Below are 17914 nucleotides of genomic sequence, written 5' to 3'. Positions count from 1 at the left end.
GGCAGCAGCCCCAGGGAAGGAAAGCGCAGCGGCTGGGGCTGGGGAGGAGGACTACTTGCCCCCCTTGCCTCTTCTTCCAGCTTCCTCCCACTGGTGCCGCTTCTCTGGCCTGCCACAAGGTCTGAGGGACAGTAGACCAGCCTGCGGCTATTTTTTTTTGCCAACCCCTGCTTTAAACCATCAATTCCTGTACTTGTGGCATCCATAGATATACAGCAACTTAAGCAGACCTTAATCTAAATGAATATCTTATTTTATTTAAAGAAATTGTAACCTGCTCTTCAGCAAAAACAAAATAAAACAAAACTCCTCCCAGAGCAGTCTATAGATCACTACAGTCCTTGCCCTCAGGCTAACAATCTAGTACAGTGGTACCTCGGGTTACATACGCTTCAGGTTACAGACTCTGCGAACCCAGAAATAGTACCTCGGGTTAAGAACTTTGCTTCAGGATGGGAACAGAAATCATGCTCCAGTGCCACAGTGGCAGCAGGAGGCCCCATTAGCTAAAGTGGTGCTTCAGGTTAAGAACACATTCAGGTTAAGAACGGACCTCCGGAACGAATTAAGTACTTAACCCGAGGTACCACTGTTTGCAAAAGCAAGAACCTTAAGTATCATATTGGCATTTCTTTTTGCAGCTCATTGAAAAACAGAAATCCTGTCTATGTAGCGTACAGGCAACATAGAAACTGAAAACTACTCTTTTCATTGAGTAAAGAAGAAGCTACTAAAAAGCAGGTTTTTTCTCATATCTCCTCCTGCACCATGTGCATGCATGAAAGCATGCCATAAGCAGTCACATGCACACATGCGCATGCACACCCACAAATTTGGTGAACAGCCTTATTCTCATCTGGGTACCCAGTCAAGCACCCGTTTTAACCATGTTAAGAATAAGTAGGAGTATTTCTTCTCAAAATTATAACCTAAACTCTGCAAAGTCAATTCCAGCTTCTAATGACCTCTATAGATAATGCGCTAAAATTATTTGGCAAAAACTTGTAAACTAAAACAATTCCAACTCAGCACTAACTTGGTTGGTAGGCTTGTGCTGCATATAAGAAAAGTTTTTATGCAAAATATATAAAAATCTATAAAAAAGTTCTTATGCAAAATATATAAAAAAGCAGACTGAAAATGTTTTTGCTATGGCTCACGACTGCAAAGAAATAGATGCAAAGTTTAGCATTTATGCTACTTATTTCTAATGCAGAATGTGACTAGGTAGGTTCCCTTGACCTTATGTAACTATCCACTTCTATTGTGCAATTTTTAAAAATTCCTTGGCTTTTATTCACATACTCCCAGCTGATCTTTCCTAAGAGTTTTATTTATTATATTTATATCCAGTACTTAATACAAAGATCTCAAGGCAGTATACATTGTTCCTCACATCTAACATTTAATCCTTACAACAACCAGTAAAGTGTGATTTACTGGACAAAAGTCACCAACAGAGCTTCATGGCTGAGTGCAATTTTAAGCCAGTGTCTCCTGAATCCTAGTCCCACACTTAAACCACAACAACACACTAGGAAATAATAAAGTCTGGCTAAATCATCATCTAGTTATATTTACTTGGATAGAAAAAGAGTAACAAATGTTTGAAAAAAGTAAACCTGTCAGCTCAAGTTTGCCAAGAATTATTGAAAAGGCATTGATCAAAGTTTGGAAATATACTAAACCTCTTCAGGTAATATAGTCTCTGTACCATTAGCTGTGTTACTCCCCATTAGACTGCTGTAGTAGACCATGCAGGATTTTTTCCCCATGGTTGGAACAAACCATTTATTTTTTATTTGCATTTTCAAAAACAAGAACATAGAGCATATTTAATTCCCTCCCCTCCCCTGCCCCTCCCCCACATACAACTTTGTACCAAATACAGCATGTATACATATACCATATGACTTCCCTTCCACCCTTTTCCTAGTTCCTTTGCTTTTCTACTACTCTGCATAATTAAACTCTTTTTAATCATCGTTTGTTATCTATCAAATATTTAAACTCTGCTGGTTTTACTCAAGACCTGCTATGTATTTGTCTATACTGGTTCTTGAAATAGTCAATAAACATTGTCCATTCCTCATCTTCATTTTCTTTTATCCCGTTCCTCAGATCAGCCAGATCAGCATATTCGAACACTTTACATTGCCATTCTTCCTTAGTGGGTACTAGACTTGTTCTCCACCTTTGTGCCAATAAGATTCTAGCTGCGGCAGTGGCATATAGTAGTACACTCTTTTCTTTTTGGGGGACCTCCGTTGTTACCACCTCCAAGAGTTTTTTTAAGTATCTTTTTAAATCTATTATATATAGTTTCCTAATATGCCTTAATGATTTTACAGGACCACTACATATGAATAAAAGATCCCTCAATTTCATTACACTTTCAACATATACCTTTTTCTTTTTTTAGACATTTTTGCCAATCTGGTGGGTGTTAAATGCCATCTGTGGATCATTTTCATCATATTTTCTTTTATCGCATAACAAGGTGTAAAATTAATATTTATTTTCCACAACTTTCCCCATAATTCATAATAATATTGTGACCCACATCTTGTGCCCACTTAATCATGCTCGATTTCACAAATTCCTCTTTAGTTTCCCACTCCAACAGCAGTTTGTACATTTTTTATAATAATTTTATATTTGTATCTTTTATACCTTTTATAATGGTTTCTACAAACCCCATCCTTTCTAACAGTTTTATCATAAACAGGCAGGAGACGTTATCAAAGGCCTTTTCAGCAGACCATGTAGGATTCTAAAGCTGCACTATAGAATGTAATAGAACTGGTTAGTGGACCTTTCAATAAGTGAAGAGAAAATGTTAATGGCTGTACACTAGAGAAGTGGCACATGTATTATCCCAACTGGATCACCCGCTTCAGGGTAATGTTACCATAGCTAAGATGCAGAGCCTCCAGATACTGATGGACTCCCAGCATCCCAGTGAATGGCATGCTCAATGGTCAGGAATGACAGGAGTTTTAATCCAATATCTAGACAGCCATAGGTTCCACTCCTGCTCTAGCAACTGTGGAAAACATCTGGGTCTGAAGCAAGCAGAACAGTAAATGAAGTTTTGAAAATCATTTTAACCTGGGCTAAGATGGGGCAGAATTTCCACTTGGTACTACCCTGATATCTAGCAGAGACTAGAACAGGCAAATGAGTTCAGCAGAGATGAAAATATGCTACCTTGTTCATGTTCAGAAAAACAGTCCCTGAATGATTCCATTGCTACCTAGTTTATCTATTCGTAAACCCAAGCTAAGACTGACCACTCTCCTTCCGAACTGGCACATGAGTAATTCCTGCTACAGAAAATACTACCTGTACTCATCAGAAATAGCCAAGAGAAGGGTGGGGGAGGAAGTAGGTTTAACATTAACCACCGGCAAGTTTAGCATAAGCCTCTTACTGGTAACACAGCAGCTCCCAGATATTCTTTCTACCAAACACGTCACTACTAGTAGTAGGTCCAATTCAGGTGTCAAGCAATATCCTTAAAAGTGCCACATAAAATTGGGCAGACATGGCTATTAACCTTCAGGTAAGAGTGTATGAGCCAGGAGGGACTCTTGGGCCCATTAATACATGCTAGCAACTGACAACTAAGCTTTTTAGAGTCACAGCAACTTAGAAGCAGTTTCCACAAAGACTCAGCAAGGGCTCCAAGGTCCTTATTCCATTCAGAATGGTTAAACAGAAATCTGGAGTTAAATAACCAGTCTTCAGGCTCTGCAGTTTGGCAGGTGCTTTACTTCCAGGCCCTGAGGCACAGAATAGTGCCTGTTCTCAAAGCTTCGCAGAATCTAGTGGCAGGAAACAGGGCAAGCAGGAAAAAGGGGCAAAACCAACTCAATCCTACTGGATCCAAGAGCAAGGATTAGACAACACAGTGAAATGAAAGACATAAATAAAGAAGACAGGTCAGCCTCAAAAGCCAGAAAGGAATCAATCTCTAGGTAGAAGGAGCTGTCAGCTACACAGGTAAGTAATAATAATAATAATAATAATAATAATAATAATAATAATAATAAATTTTATTTATACCCCGCCCTCCCCAGCCATGGCGGGGATCAAGGCGGCTAACAAACAATAATAAAAACAAGTTGAATGAATACAACTTAAAAACAAGATTAAAATACAACATCAAAACAATTAAAATGCAGCCTCATCACAGGAGGAGAAAGGAAAAAGAAAGAAAGAGGAGGAGGGAACAAAATTGACTCCAAGCCAAAGGCCAGGTGGAACAACTCTGTCTTACAGTACTGTGGTAAGAGCCTTATTTCCATTAGGATGATGGTGGTGGATGAAGCTTGATATATGGTGAGTAGCCTGCACTTATCTATACCTTTGGCTTTAGTATGTTAGGCAACAGGTAATACCATCAAGGATTATTTTGATTTGGTAATTGTTAAGGGTTTAAAGATTAGGAATTTTGCAGTGTGAGTGTAGACTCACATCCCCACACCCCTACATTATACCTGGTGATAGTTACAATTCCCTTTTTGTAATAATAATAATTTATTATTTATACCCCGCCCACCTGGCAGGGTTTCCCCAGCCACTCTGGGTGGCTCCCAACAGAATATTTAAAACATGATAAAACATCAAACATTAAAAACTTCCCTAAACAGGGCTGCCTTCAGGTGTCTTCTAAAAGTTTGATAGTTGTGACATACCACTGCAAAGCTATAAGGTAGAGGGCAGCAAACTAAGGCCCATGGGCTGGAAGCAGCCCATGAGCCACCCCCGAACCGAGCCTCCAGCTCACCGAGTCCCTGCACACTGCGCTAAACCGGTGCAGCATGGTGCAGGGACTCTCTTCTATGGCTCCGGAAATCGCTTCTGCGCATGCCCAGATGCCGGAAATCGCGTCTGTGCATGTCCGTGGCCCCGGAAATCACTTCTGTGCATGCCCAGACACCAAAAATCGTTTTTTGCGCAGGTGCGATTTTTGGAGTCTGGGCATGTGCAGAAGCGATTTCCGGTACCGTGGACATGCGCAGGTGCAATTTCTGAAGTCGCGCTGTGCTGGTCCGGCCCACGGAGGATCTCCGCGGGAGTGATCCAGCCCATGCCCAGTAAGCCTTGCCAACCCCTGCTTTAAGGTATATATATGTTTCCTACAAACATTTCCAATCCTAATACTCCAATATAATAATTTATTATTTATACCCCGCCCACCTGGCTGGGCTTCCCCAGCCACTCTGGGCGGCTTCCAACAAAATATTAAAATACAATAGTCCGTCAAACATTAAAAACTTCCCTAAACCGGGCTGCCTTCAGAGCAAAGAAGTCAGCACTGTGGGAAAAAAGTTGTTTATTGCTTTTGTGATGTACAGTCATGGGAAAAAGAAAGTGCACCCTCTTTGAATTCTGTGGCTTTACATATCAGGACATAATAGCAATCATTTGTTCTTTAGCAGGCCTTAAAATTAGGTAAATACAACCTCAGATGAACAACAGCACATGACATACACTGTGTCATGATTTATTCAACGGAAATAAAGCCAAGATGAAGAAAACATGTGTGAAAAACTAAGTACACCCTTACTGTTTCCAAAGGAATTAAGAAGCTAAGCAGCAAACAGGGGCTGCTAATCAAATGCCCTTGCTTAATGGATCATCAGCAAATATGCCCACCTCTATAAAAGCTGAAGTTTTATCAGTTTGATGGTCTGGAGCATTCAGGTGTGTTTTAACACAATGCCAAGGAGGAAAGAAGACACAATGCTCTTAGAGAAACAATTGCTGTTGCCCATGAAACTCAGAATGCTTCTAAGGCCATCCCCAACCTATTTTAAGTCCATGATTCTACAGTGAGGAAGATTATTCAAAAGTGGAAAACATTCAAGACAGTTGCTGATCTTCTCAGAAGTGGATGTCCCAGAAAATTCACCACAAGGTCAGGCCATGCAATGCTCAGAGAAATTGCAAAAGTTATACCTCAGGCTCTACAGGCCTCAGTTATCATGTTAGATGTTAAAGTTCATGACAGTACAATTGGATAAGGACTGAACAAGTATGGTTTGCTTGGAAGGGTTTCCAGGAGAAAGCCTCATCTCTTTAAAAAGAACATGGCTGCATGGATTTGGTTTGCAAAGTTTCATCTGAACAAACCACAAGACTTCTGGAACAATGTCCTTTGGACAGATGAGACCAAAGTGGAGATGTTTGGCCATAATGAACAGTGCCACGTTTAGCAAAAACCAAACACAGCATGTCAGCACAAGAGCCTCATACCAACTGTCAAGCACGGTGGTGGAGGAGTGATGATTTGGGCTTGTTTTGCAGCCACAGGACCTGGGAACTTTGCAGCCATTGACTTGACCATGAACTTATCTGTATACCAAAGTATTCTACAGTCAGTTGTGTGGCCATCTGCCCAGCAGCTGAAGCTTAGCTGAAACTGGGTCATGCAACAGGACAAGGATCCCAAACACACCAGCAAATCTACAACAGAATGACTGAAAAAGAACAAAATCAAGGTGTTGCAATGGCCCAGTCAAAATCCAGACTTCAACCCAACAGAAATGCTGTGCGGGAGCTTAAGAGAGCTGTGCATAAATAAATGCCAGCAAACCTCAATGAACTGAAGCAACATTGTAAAGAAGAATGGTCCAAAATTCCTCCATAACTATGTGAGAGACGGATAAAGGCCTACAGACAACAATTACTTCATGTTATTGCTGCTAAAGCTATTGAATCATAAGCAAATGAATCATAAGGTGTACTTTGTTTTTCACATGTGGCTTTTCCATTTTGGCCTTATGTGTTAAAAAAAAATCATGACACAGTGTATGTTGTTCATCTGAGGTTGTATTTGCCTAATTTTAAGACCAGCTAAGGAACAGATGATTGTTATTATGTCTTCATATGTAAAACCACAGAATTCAAAGAAGGCGCACCTTCATTTCCCCCACCTATAGTGTTGGAAACCTATTGCCTCAACAGCTATAAAATCAAGTTCACATTCTGAACTACTGCACAAGCTGCTAAAATCATGTGGCACCTTGAGGACTGGAATGAAGCTTGTAAACACTCTTACTCCCCTGCTGCCTCTTGCATCTGCCATAAACTATGAGAGATAGCAGCAGCATGATGTGAAAGACTTGGTCTGTGAGGAGCTAACAACTGACGTATGCAGTAATTTCTGCACTGGGATTGCCGTATTTTTCGCCCTATAGGACGCACTTTTCCCCCTCCAAAAATGAAGGGGAAATGTGTGTGCGTCCTATGGGGCGAATACAGGCTTTCGCTGAAGCTATCCGCAAGCCGTGGGAGAGCTGTGCGAAGTCGCCTGAAGCGCACCGACCCCTCTTGCTCTCCAGGCTTCAGGAAGCTCCGCGCAACCCTCTGGAGCCTGGCGCAAAGCTGCGCCGGGCTCCCAAAGGTTGCGCAGAGCTGCCTGCGCTCCCGGGACCCGTTCTGGGGGCTGGGGAAGCTCGGGCTTCCCCCGCCCCAGCCCCGCGCCTGGGGGGGGAATAATTTTTTTCCCTTTATCCCCCCCCCCAAATCTAGGTGCGTCCTATGGGCCGGAGCGTCCAATAGGGCGAAAAATACGGTATTTCTTCAGAGAGATACTGAAATCCAGAGATTCAACAGGCAAGGAGAAACTTGTATACACCTTTAATTATCCCTAGCAACTCTTGTCTGTTTTATTTAAAACATTTTGTAAGTTGCCTCAATAACTTTGGTCTGTGAACAAGGTAGAAGCCTCTCAAATGAGCAAAATGCAGGTGCTGGAACTTCAGTAAAAGAGATCATAAACCTTCCAAACAGCAGTGAGCCTTGGCGAAGAGAGGGCAGAAAACTTGAATTGCACCCTTTTTCAACAAAAGGCAAATTTAACTCATCAAATGCTTTCAGGGAAATAAAAAGTAGCCCAGTGCTGGTATCTTCTATCCATGGGCAAAAGCATGCTAAATGCTTCTGAAAGTTCAAAATGAGTTCAAGAACCTGGGTGTCATTACCCCAACCCAGTCAGGAGAAATCTGTTTGTTCCAAGGTCTTCAAAGCCTCAGGTTCCCCAGTGCTATTGGACTTGGAATCAATGGGGCTACTGTCCACTATCAACCCCCACACTTGCATAATGAGCCTTAGTTTTTGACACGATGGTTTTGTGTTTGCTGTAAACCCAACCCCCACTCTCCTACAGGATTTGTTTCTATGGTAAACCCAGCTAGTAAGGGAAGCAGTTGCTATATTAACCTCTAACTGGCTGCAAAGCTTCAGTATTAGGCTGAGCATCAAGCTGCATGAAGGTTTTTGAGAGAGCCAAGAATACATCATCCCACACTAACCACAGTAGTTTACTCACTCAGCTCAAGTTGACAGTGAGGTGCATTTTGACTGGGAGGGTTAATCTCTTCCTTTCTGCAGCTGACAGCATTTTAGCTGCAGGTTGCACACAGAATTGCCACAAATGCAAGCCTGAGAAGCGAGCAGATTGAAAACCTCCTACCTCCAGTATACCATTTCATCATCAGTGCTTGAAATAAATTGTCCACTGCGATAAAATTATACAGACTGCTTTTTCTAAAGGCAAAACTGTTAGCCTATCAGGCTCACGTTGTATTGTAAGACAGCAGCAAAGAATAAATGAATCTTTTCCCTGAAACAACTGCAAGTTTCAATACAATTAAAAGATTAAGAAAATACTATCCTTATGACAGTTTTAGCCATACAGTACAAGATCCAGAAAGACAGAGATCATGTTGACTATCTACAGTGTCTATTCCTGATCAGTAAGCCTCAAAGTAGCACTTGGTGGCATATCTTATGTGCAGTGCCATTAGAATCACTACACCCTGAGGGAGGGATTGCAATTCCAAGGTAATGCCTGCTTCTTATGTTAGAAGACATATTTATATCCTGCCCATCTTCTTTGAGAAGTTTAGACTAAAAACTATCGACTTAAAATTATTTTCACTTGGGATTTGCTAGCCATATCTAGCAGAACAGATAGTCCCACAGAGGTATCAGGATGTTCCTTCTACACTAATTTCCCTGGTTATATGCTTAGGGTACTGGGAACAAGTGAGAACTTTTGTTTTGCTTTTCACAGTAATTACAAATGAAACTCGAAAAATTAGAATATCATGGAAAAGTTCACTTATTTCAGTAATTCAACTTAAAAGGTGAAACTAATACATGAGATAGACTCATGACATGCAAAGCGAGATATGTCAAGCCTTTATTTGTTATAATTGTGATGATCTTGGTGTATAGCTGAAAACCCCAAATCAGAAAATTAGAATATTAAATGAAATCCAGCAAAACATATTGCAAATAGAGCAATATTGGACCTCTGAGAAGTAGAAGCATGCATATGTACTCAGTACTTGGTCCGGGCCCCTTTTGCATCAATTACTGCCTCAATGCGGCGTGGCATGGATGCTATCAACCTGTGGCAGTGCTGAGGTGTTATGGAAGACCAGGAAGCTTCAATAGCAGCCTTCAGCTCTTCTGCATTGCTCGGCCTCATGTCTCTCATCTCTCTCTATGGGGTTCAGATCAGGCGAGTTTGCTGGCCAATCAAGCACAGTAATCCCATGGGCACTGAACCAGGTTTTGGTACTTTTGGCAGTGTGGGCAGGTGCCAAGACCTGCTGGAAAATGAAGTCAGTATCCCCATAAAGCTCGTCTGCAGAAGGAAGCATGAAGTGCTCCAAAATCTCCTGGTAGACGGCTGCATTGACCCTGGACTTAATGAAGCACAGTGGACCAACACCAGCTGATGACAGGGCTACCCAAATCAACACAGACTGTGGAAACTTCACACTGGACTTCAAGCATCTGGCATTGTGTGCCTCCCCATTCTTCCTCCAGACTCTGGGTCCTTGGTTTCCAAATGAGATGCAAAGGTTGCTCTCATCAGAAAAGAGGACTTGGGACCACTGAGCAACAGACCAGTTTTTTTTTGTTTTAGCCCAGGTAAGACACTTCTGATGTTGTTTCTTGTTCAGGAACGGCTTGACAAGAGGAATACGACATTTGAAGCCCATCTCCAGGATCCGTCTGTGTGTGGTGGCTCTTGATGCACTAACTCCAGCCTCAGTCCACTCCTTGTGAAAGTCCCCAACACGTTTGAATGGTCTTTTCCTGGCAATCCTCTCCAGCTTGCAGTCATCCTGGCTGCTTGTGCACCTTTTTCTTACACACTTTCCCCTTCCGCATAACTTTCCATTAATGTGCTTCAATACAGCACTTTGGGAACATCCAACTTCTTCTGCAATTACCTTTTGAGGCTTTCCCTCCTTATGGAGAGTCTCAGTGATGGCTTTCTGCACAACTGTCAGGTCAGCAGCCTTCCCCATGATTGTGCTTCCTACTGAACCAGACTGAGAGTCCATTTAAAGGCTCAGGAACCCATTGCAGGTGCTATGGATTGAATAGCTACTGCACCTTTACACAATATTTAATTTCTGAGATTGTTAATTTGGGGTTTTCATCAGCTATATGCCATGATCATCACAATTATAACAAATAAAGGCTTGACATATCTCGCTTTGCATGTCATGAGTCTATCTCATGTATTAGTTTCACCTTTTAAGTTGAATTACTGAAATAAATGAACTTCTCCACGATATTCTAATTTTTCGAGTTTCACCTGTATACCATCATTGCCAAGCTCAGACCATTCTTTGATCCCTTTCCTGAGACTGAAAGGCACAGCTTCACTCAGTCTTGGAGCAGGGAAAAGAAACCAGAATAAGAAAAACTACAGGTTCTGACAGTAAGGGGTTTGTTTTGTTTTACTGCATGATCACATCCTTTAAAGGCTAACAAATACGGGCATGGGTATTTTAAAGGCTGAACACAGCTTATGGGTCAGTTCATATCTCCTCTACTTCAATGTGTTCAACTGCATTCCAAATATTCCATTGCCCAGTCTTCACACACTGCCAATGTGCATGAAGTTCCACTGCTATCTTATAATCCCATTATTTTCTGTTCTACCCACAGTAATGCCAATCCCTGCTTGAGGGTTCTTCTTATTTATATGTTGAGTGTTAACACAAGTGCATGTTAAACTGCCTTAGAAATGCAGTATCATGGAACTGTAGGAAGGAGACATTCAGATCTGTGCTAAAATTGGGTTTTTTTAAGTTGCCACCTTAGAACTTTTGATTTGAGCACCCAGTTGGCCCTCAGCTACAAAGCCCATCTGCCCTAAAGTAATGAAGAATTCCACAAGCTCAGAAGTCTGTCTCTTACATTCATGGCAACCACAGAGTCTTTTTGGTTTTAGACAGGTTCCCACTAGCCCAAAAGCTCAATGCTGGGAGCAACATAGCTTAAGAAGGCCCTGAACAGCAAAATGTTTGCATACCTAAAAGCCCTTCAGATGCTGCTGGCTTTTCTCAGAGGTCTCTGGTGCTACGCTCTTCAGCATGACATTAAAAATAACAAAGCTCCTTTTTACACTGAGTCAGGATACTAATGGAGCTGTCATTTAAACATATTATACAGTTCAGTAAGGCCAAACACTTCAAAGCCAAATGGCATTTCTAACATTTAGCTAGCAGCTGCTGTAAATCTCCAGCTCCATTTTTGCTGAACACAAGCACCCAACCCACATTGTGGCTCAGGTTACTTTACTAAATCTCACTTTGCAAATGAAACCTGAAATACAAGTGTACAAACCAACTTCCCTTTCTGCACTAACAGGCAACACGCATCATGGACTAGTCACTACACAGAAGCAAGGGATGGCTGTAATTGGCAGCTCTTCCCTGTTCAGTTTTTCTATCTCCCTTACCTGGTATGCCTGCTGCACTTGTAGAATTTCTTCCACACCCTCTTTAAGGAGGTATGTAGTAGAATAGAACAGGATCATAAAATATCCATGACCAAGTTACAATGTACAGACAACCTTCCTAGAGAAAATAATGCATAAAACAGGAAGACACCTGTGACAAAATAAGTGAGGCCATGTCAGGCAACACCTTTTGCTGTGCACTATTTAAGTTCCTGAACTAAGTGCAGCTAGGGGTCAGCAACATGCAAAGCTAGGAAACAGCAAATCCCAGTTGTTCAGGTTTTTCTCTGGAGAATCTCTGGATTACTCACATTAGCAGCTGCTACTCAGCCTAATACAGCTAGCTCTGATTGCTCTCACCCCACCCGCTACTACTTTGTGAGGGGATTAAATACACAACCTCCTACTTTTAAAATGTTGCATTCAGTGTGAGGTTTATCCTTCTCAAGCACAAGTTCAGTGTTCATATGGCCATCTCTCTCTCTTTGTGATCAGCAATTCCTTCTCCCTAGCCACTTACTCCAATCTGAAAGTGGCTGGCTTCTGTCAGTGAAATACTATATACCGCATTTTTCGCTCTATAACACGCACCAGACCATAACACGCACATAGTTTTTAGAGGAGGAAAACAAGAAAAAAAATATTCTAAACGAAATAGTGGATATATGATTTTTGTGGTTCACGCTGTGGCCACAGACATGTGATCTGACAGTGAGTTTGGAGTAGCCCAATGCAAAAATCCTGAGGATCCATGTGGATCCATGCTTTGTAACCACAGAGGAGGGAAGGAAGGGGAACCATGGATCCTCTGCTCACGACTGCAGCAGATCCCCCCCCCCGCCAGCCGCAGGCATTCGCTCCATAACACGCACAGACATTTCCCCTTACTTTCTAGGAGGAAAAAAGTGAGTGTTATGGTGCAAAAAATACGGTAACTAATGATACTGCCACCAGCCTTTGCATCCTTGAATCTTTCAGCAAAGATCTAATTAAAGACAGGTAACCAACAACCACAGCTCTGCCCAAAATACTGTAAATGGGTCCCTACTCCTAAAAAGTTCTTGAGCTTCAAAACCAAATATTTATCACAGGCATCGAATAGCCACTGGTTTTGGAAGGGAAAGACTGTGTACTGTGTAACAAATTCTCTTTGGGAATAGCACAACCACCATTCAAACCAAGTCCCACAACTCACATCAAATTTGCACCAAGCACATACACCAAGGCTACACCACCCACACACTTGGATGCAGGCCACACACTAATCCCAATTGCAAGGACTCAGCTCTCCAAGAAAAGGAGACACCTGTTGCCTTTATGTGCACTGCACAGCTTGAGCCTGGCACAAGACAAAGGAGGCACTGCTCCTTACAATGCAAAGGCTATTCATGGGCACAGTGGTCCCCTAAGAAGCTCCTTCAGCTCATTGCCATTGCGTGTTAAATACAGGAAAGGCTGATCTCTGCTAGTCGAACCTGTAGAACCATCCGTCATCCCTACTGGCTGCCACTGGCCTCTCTTACAGAGAAGCTCTTTTAGCTCCAGCCTCAGTTTGCCACCTACAATCCTTTGCAGCCTGCCCTCCCTCCAGCTTGCCATGCTTACAGGCAACCTATTCTGCCATGGGGTTTTTAGAACAGATTGAAAGGGGACTTGCAGAAGGGCGGGACTGCCTCTCAGGCCCAAGCCAATTTGTTTCCCCCCTCTCAATTTGCCCCTTCCCTGGCAGGAAAAGAACATGGCTCAGTGACCAGCAGCTGCCACTCAGTGCCAAGCAGGCATTTGGCTGATTAACGTCCTGTGGCCTTTTAAATGCGTTTGTGGGAGGGGGGGCATTGGTTTGTTTTTATCTTATTTTGTTTTCTGGTGCTCTCATTTTGTATTTCTGTGTTGTGAATTGCCCTGGGATTTTTGGATGAAGGGCAGCATACAAATTGAATTAATAACGATAAGCAAAACTGAGCCAGATAGACCAATGGTCTGACCCGCCACAAGGTAGATTTCTATTCTCCTTTAGGGGCACCAGCTGGCAGAGGGCGAGTAACCATATTCACAACAGCCATGCTTATTATTTTAGATATATATATTTTAGCTACATACACCCATCAGTGCAGTGCAGCAGCTAACCAGGACTTCAGGGTCCAAATCGCTCACCTTATTTGCTGGGGCTACTGCCCTTTATTTCAGCCCAGCCTACCTCGCAGGGCTGCTGTTAGGGCAGCATTTGGAGAGCCGCGCGGGGCAGGGGAGAGAGAGAGGCGGAGATAAAAGGAGAGATCCGCCGCCTCAACCTTCCCGAGGAGTAAGGAAGGCAGGGTCCGCCGCAAAATGACTGTTAAGTAATTAAATCCACCTTGGTGGAGCAGGGGGAGGGGCGCTCGAATCCCTCGCCAGCATGTGCCGCCCGCCCCCTTCCCGCAAACGCCTGGCTTAACAGGAACAGCATTAGCAATATTATTATTATTTTATTATTATTATTATTTTACACACACACCCCCACACCCTTGAGCCTGAGGGAGCTCGCCGGCGCATCGCCTCAAGGAGACTTAAGGGAATAAACGAGCCACCGCGGGGGCCATCTGGCCACAGTCCGGGAGGAGCGGTCAGTTTCAACGCTAAAACTAGCCCCCCCGCCGCCGCCTACAGGGATGGGGGCCAGCCGGTCACTCGCCTCCCAGCCCACCCTGTGGGGCGCGCACTCCCCCCGCCGTCTATTTCTTCACTTACAACAGGAGCGGGGCTTCTTTTTTCAAAAAGGGATCCTCCTTTACCTGCCGCGGCGCCTTCCCGCATCAGCGGCAGCTCCTCCCACCCGCCGCCCAGCCCACCCTACCCCGGCCGGGCCCCTTATCGCACAAAGCGAAGCCACCCGCACGGGCGGGAACGCCGAAGCCCCGCCTCCGCAGCCGGCTTCGTCCAACTGGAGGCCCGGCCCTCCCCGCTCTGTCCACTAGCGGGAGGCCCTCCCTCAGTGCAGGCACCGCCCTCCCGTGTGCCGAGCCTTCGCCCAATCGCCGCGCGAGCTCCCTCTGAGGCCTGCCCCCCCCCCCGGCCCAATCGCAAGCCCGCGCTCCCTCACACATGTCCCGCCCGCCGGTCCCGAGTTCGTCCAGGAACCAATCCCAACCCCGCCGCAAAGCCGCCCCGCCCCCCTCCTCCAAGTCCCACTTCCGATACTCCGCTTAGCGCTAAGGTCACCGTCCCTGCTTCTCACCTCAACCTCTGTCTACTGACCCACCGATTGCCACCGCCCCTGCCACGTCAATCAATATTTTTCCTCCAATGACCGCCTGCGCCTCCGCAATTGCTAGCGCCTATCGTCCAATAACCCTGTTGCATGCTGTGTCCGCAGACCGTTTCCCCCCACATTGGATGCGTATTAATGCAAAAAAAGAAAAAAAGGGGGAGAAGGTAAAGGACCCCTGACAGATAAGTCCAGTCGTGAACAATTCTGGGGTTGCGGCGCTCATCTCGCTTTATTGGCCGAGGGAGCCGGCATACAGCTTCCAGGTCAGGTGGCCAGCAGGACTAAGCCGCTTCTGGCGAACCAGAGCAGCGCTTGGAAACGCCATTTACCTTCCCGCCAGAGCGGTACCTATTTATCTACTTGCACTTTGACGTGCTTTCGAACATGCTAGGTTGGCAGGAGCAGGGACCAAACAACGGGAGCTCACCCCGTCGCGGGGATTCAAACCGCCAACCTTCTGATCGACAAGCCCTAGGCATACACACAAGCTAATGGGAGATGGTTGCCACCTTTTATTGTTTTTGCACAGCTCCTGTGCAACTGTTAGGCAGCAACCAAAAAAAGAGAGAGATGCAGTTTCCCCCAAGATTCATTTGCAAGCCTCTGGAAAGCTTGACCTGTGGAATTTCTTCCTGCTATACAGCTGTTTGAGGCACTGAAATCCCCATCAAGGTGGGGCAGGGGAAAGATGGCAACTCCAACCCCACCCCCGTCTACTGAATCATTAAAACAGGCCTTGCTGCCTCCTGTGCAATATGACTCCAAAGTCCAATTATTGGTGCTGTTAATAAAGTTTCAACGTGAAGCACTTCTTATTCAGTGTCACCCCTTCCACCCCATATGTTTATCAAAAGCATTTTTATCCCATTTCTTCATACCAAAACACAAATTCCATAACATAGTTGTCAACTTACAGATTTGAAAATAAGGGACCAGCAGCCAAAATAATGGATTTTGGCTTAGCTTATACAGAAATCCCGCACTCATGGAGCCATGCTGCTTTGGCTGCGACTGACTGTGTTTTGCAGGGGGTTGGACTAGATGATCCTAAGGGTCTACAACTCCCACCAAAGAAGAGTGGCAGACAAAACTGACGTAGAGGTGGCAAAGCTTACAGGCAGAATTAGAAACCAGGAAGAGGACCTCTTTAATAAGGAATGGGAAAAGTTTATAATTTATTTGAAAAGCTATTGGAAAGAGTTACATACATTGGTAGGATTGACAGAAAACTTGTAGTAAAAATTTGAACTATGGATGGACAAATGATTTATAAAAATAGAGTTATGAAAGGGATGCAGAGGGGGAAATCACTACATTAAAATGCTGCACTGGTTGGAGGGTATGCTAAGCAGCACATCGGGGCTGCCATCGTCCTGGCGTGAGGAGTTCCATCAGCCCTTCCCTGCTCGAGAGAGAGGGAGAGAGACTCTCGCCCAGGCTGCCCCAACCCAGCATGAGGCGGTTGCGGTGCCGCTGCGGCCACTGAAGCGCCGCCCTTCTGTGTCCCTCCCCATCCCCTCCTCTTTCTCCTCCCTCAGGCTGCCTCCTCAGCTGCCACCGCCGCAGCCCCCGCTGCCACCTACGGCTTCCCCTGGCAGCACGGCGGAAGTCTCGCAAGAGAGGGGCTGCCTGCCCACCTGCCGCCACCCGTCTCCTCACGACGCGCCCCTGAGGGGGAAAAGGAAGAGACGGAGATGCGGCAGCTTGTGAGTGCGCTCTCTCGAGGCGGAGGACCCTGAGCCGCTGCTTCCCTCCCGAGCTGGGCGAGCATGAAACCCAGGAAATTTAAGGGACATCATCAATCTGGGACAGCAAACGGCGCTGGGATAAGGGAGTTTCCCGCCAAATAAGGGACGGTTGACAGCTATGTTCCAAAACTCATAAGTTAATTGGGGGGGGGTGCGGATACTCAACTCTAAGCAAGAGCAAAGGATCAGGCACAACATCTGCAAAACACATGGCTCAGGGCTGGTACAAGACATTTGGCACCTGAGGTGAACCACAAAATAGCACACACCTCCCTCCAAGGAATAAGGGACGAGTGAAGGTCTACACTGGGAACAAGGGGAGAATAAAGACCAAGATCTGCTGCCCCTGTGGATCCTGCCACCTGAGGCAGTTGCCTCACCTTGCTTAATGGGTGGCCCGGCCTCTATATGGCTGAATTGTAAAGACCCTGAGGGACCAAGTACATTCTCCAGACAGGGGTCACAGAGACAGGAATGAACAATTCCATGAAAGATAAAGCTATCTGGGGCTATTAACTGAGATCTTTGTGTTTCACTCCATCGTTGGAGGCAGTATGCCCCTCAGTACCGGAATCACAAGTCATCAGAGCCCTCTGGCCCTGTCTGCAGTCTTCCAACAGGGATTTGTTTGTCCACTTGAAACTAGGGTGCATAACTAGAAAGGCCTTTGGCCTCAACCAGCAGCCAGGCTTTCCTTAAGTTATTTAACCTGCAGCCCCACACCTTGCAGGGCTCATGCAGTGGTGGGCCATACACCACTTTTTAATTTTCATTTCTGTTTTTGGATCAGGTCTTCTGCTTTTCAGATCTCTCTCCTAAACACACAGACACTTCCTGCTGAAGAGGAAGGGCAGATGTGCTTCCCAGAGCAACCACTGCAGAACGCCTGATAGGGAACTAGAGTCGCAGAAGGAAGCCTCTCAAGTTCCTGACTCAAAGAAGGTGGCAGGAAAAGATTAAAAAGGAAGCCAGAGCAGGTTCACACAGTCCACGTTTAAAGCATGGAAGGGGGAAATAGGCAAACTATCCCCATCCCCACTAACCCCCCTGGCCTATCACCCACTATTCCAACACACAGCACAAAACCTCCAGATTAAAATATGGCAAGCCAAAGGCCTACACTGTCTAAAAGAC

At 44.9% G+C, this 17914-nt stretch overlaps 1 protein-coding gene across 13 annotated transcripts in view; it reads right to left on the bottom strand.

The window, feature by feature from the left end:
• Nucleotides 1-17914, bottom strand: part of DLG3 (discs large MAGUK scaffold protein 3) — a 110253-nt gene that overhangs the window by 17623 nt on the left and 74716 nt on the right. Inside the window, exon 1 of one of the 13 annotated variants that reach the window (XM_053373186.1) lies at nucleotides 14513-14638. The exons of 11 other annotated variants lie outside the window; for them this stretch is intronic. The gene's annotated coding sequence lies outside the window, so the exon portion shown is untranslated. Of the gene's footprint in view, nucleotides 1-14287; nucleotides 14379-14512; nucleotides 14639-17914 lie in introns of those variants that run through there. One more of the 13 variants, XM_053373187.1, reaches the window with a different exon arrangement.

The sequence above is a fragment of the Podarcis raffonei genome, chromosome Z (genome assembly GCF_027172205.1).
Source record: "Podarcis raffonei isolate rPodRaf1 chromosome Z, rPodRaf1.pri, whole genome shotgun sequence".
In the NCBI taxonomy this organism is placed as follows: domain Eukaryota; kingdom Metazoa; phylum Chordata; class Lepidosauria; order Squamata; family Lacertidae; genus Podarcis; species Podarcis raffonei.
The sequence above is the reverse complement of the archived record's forward strand: the minus strand, read 5'-3'. Positions and strand labels throughout refer to the sequence as shown.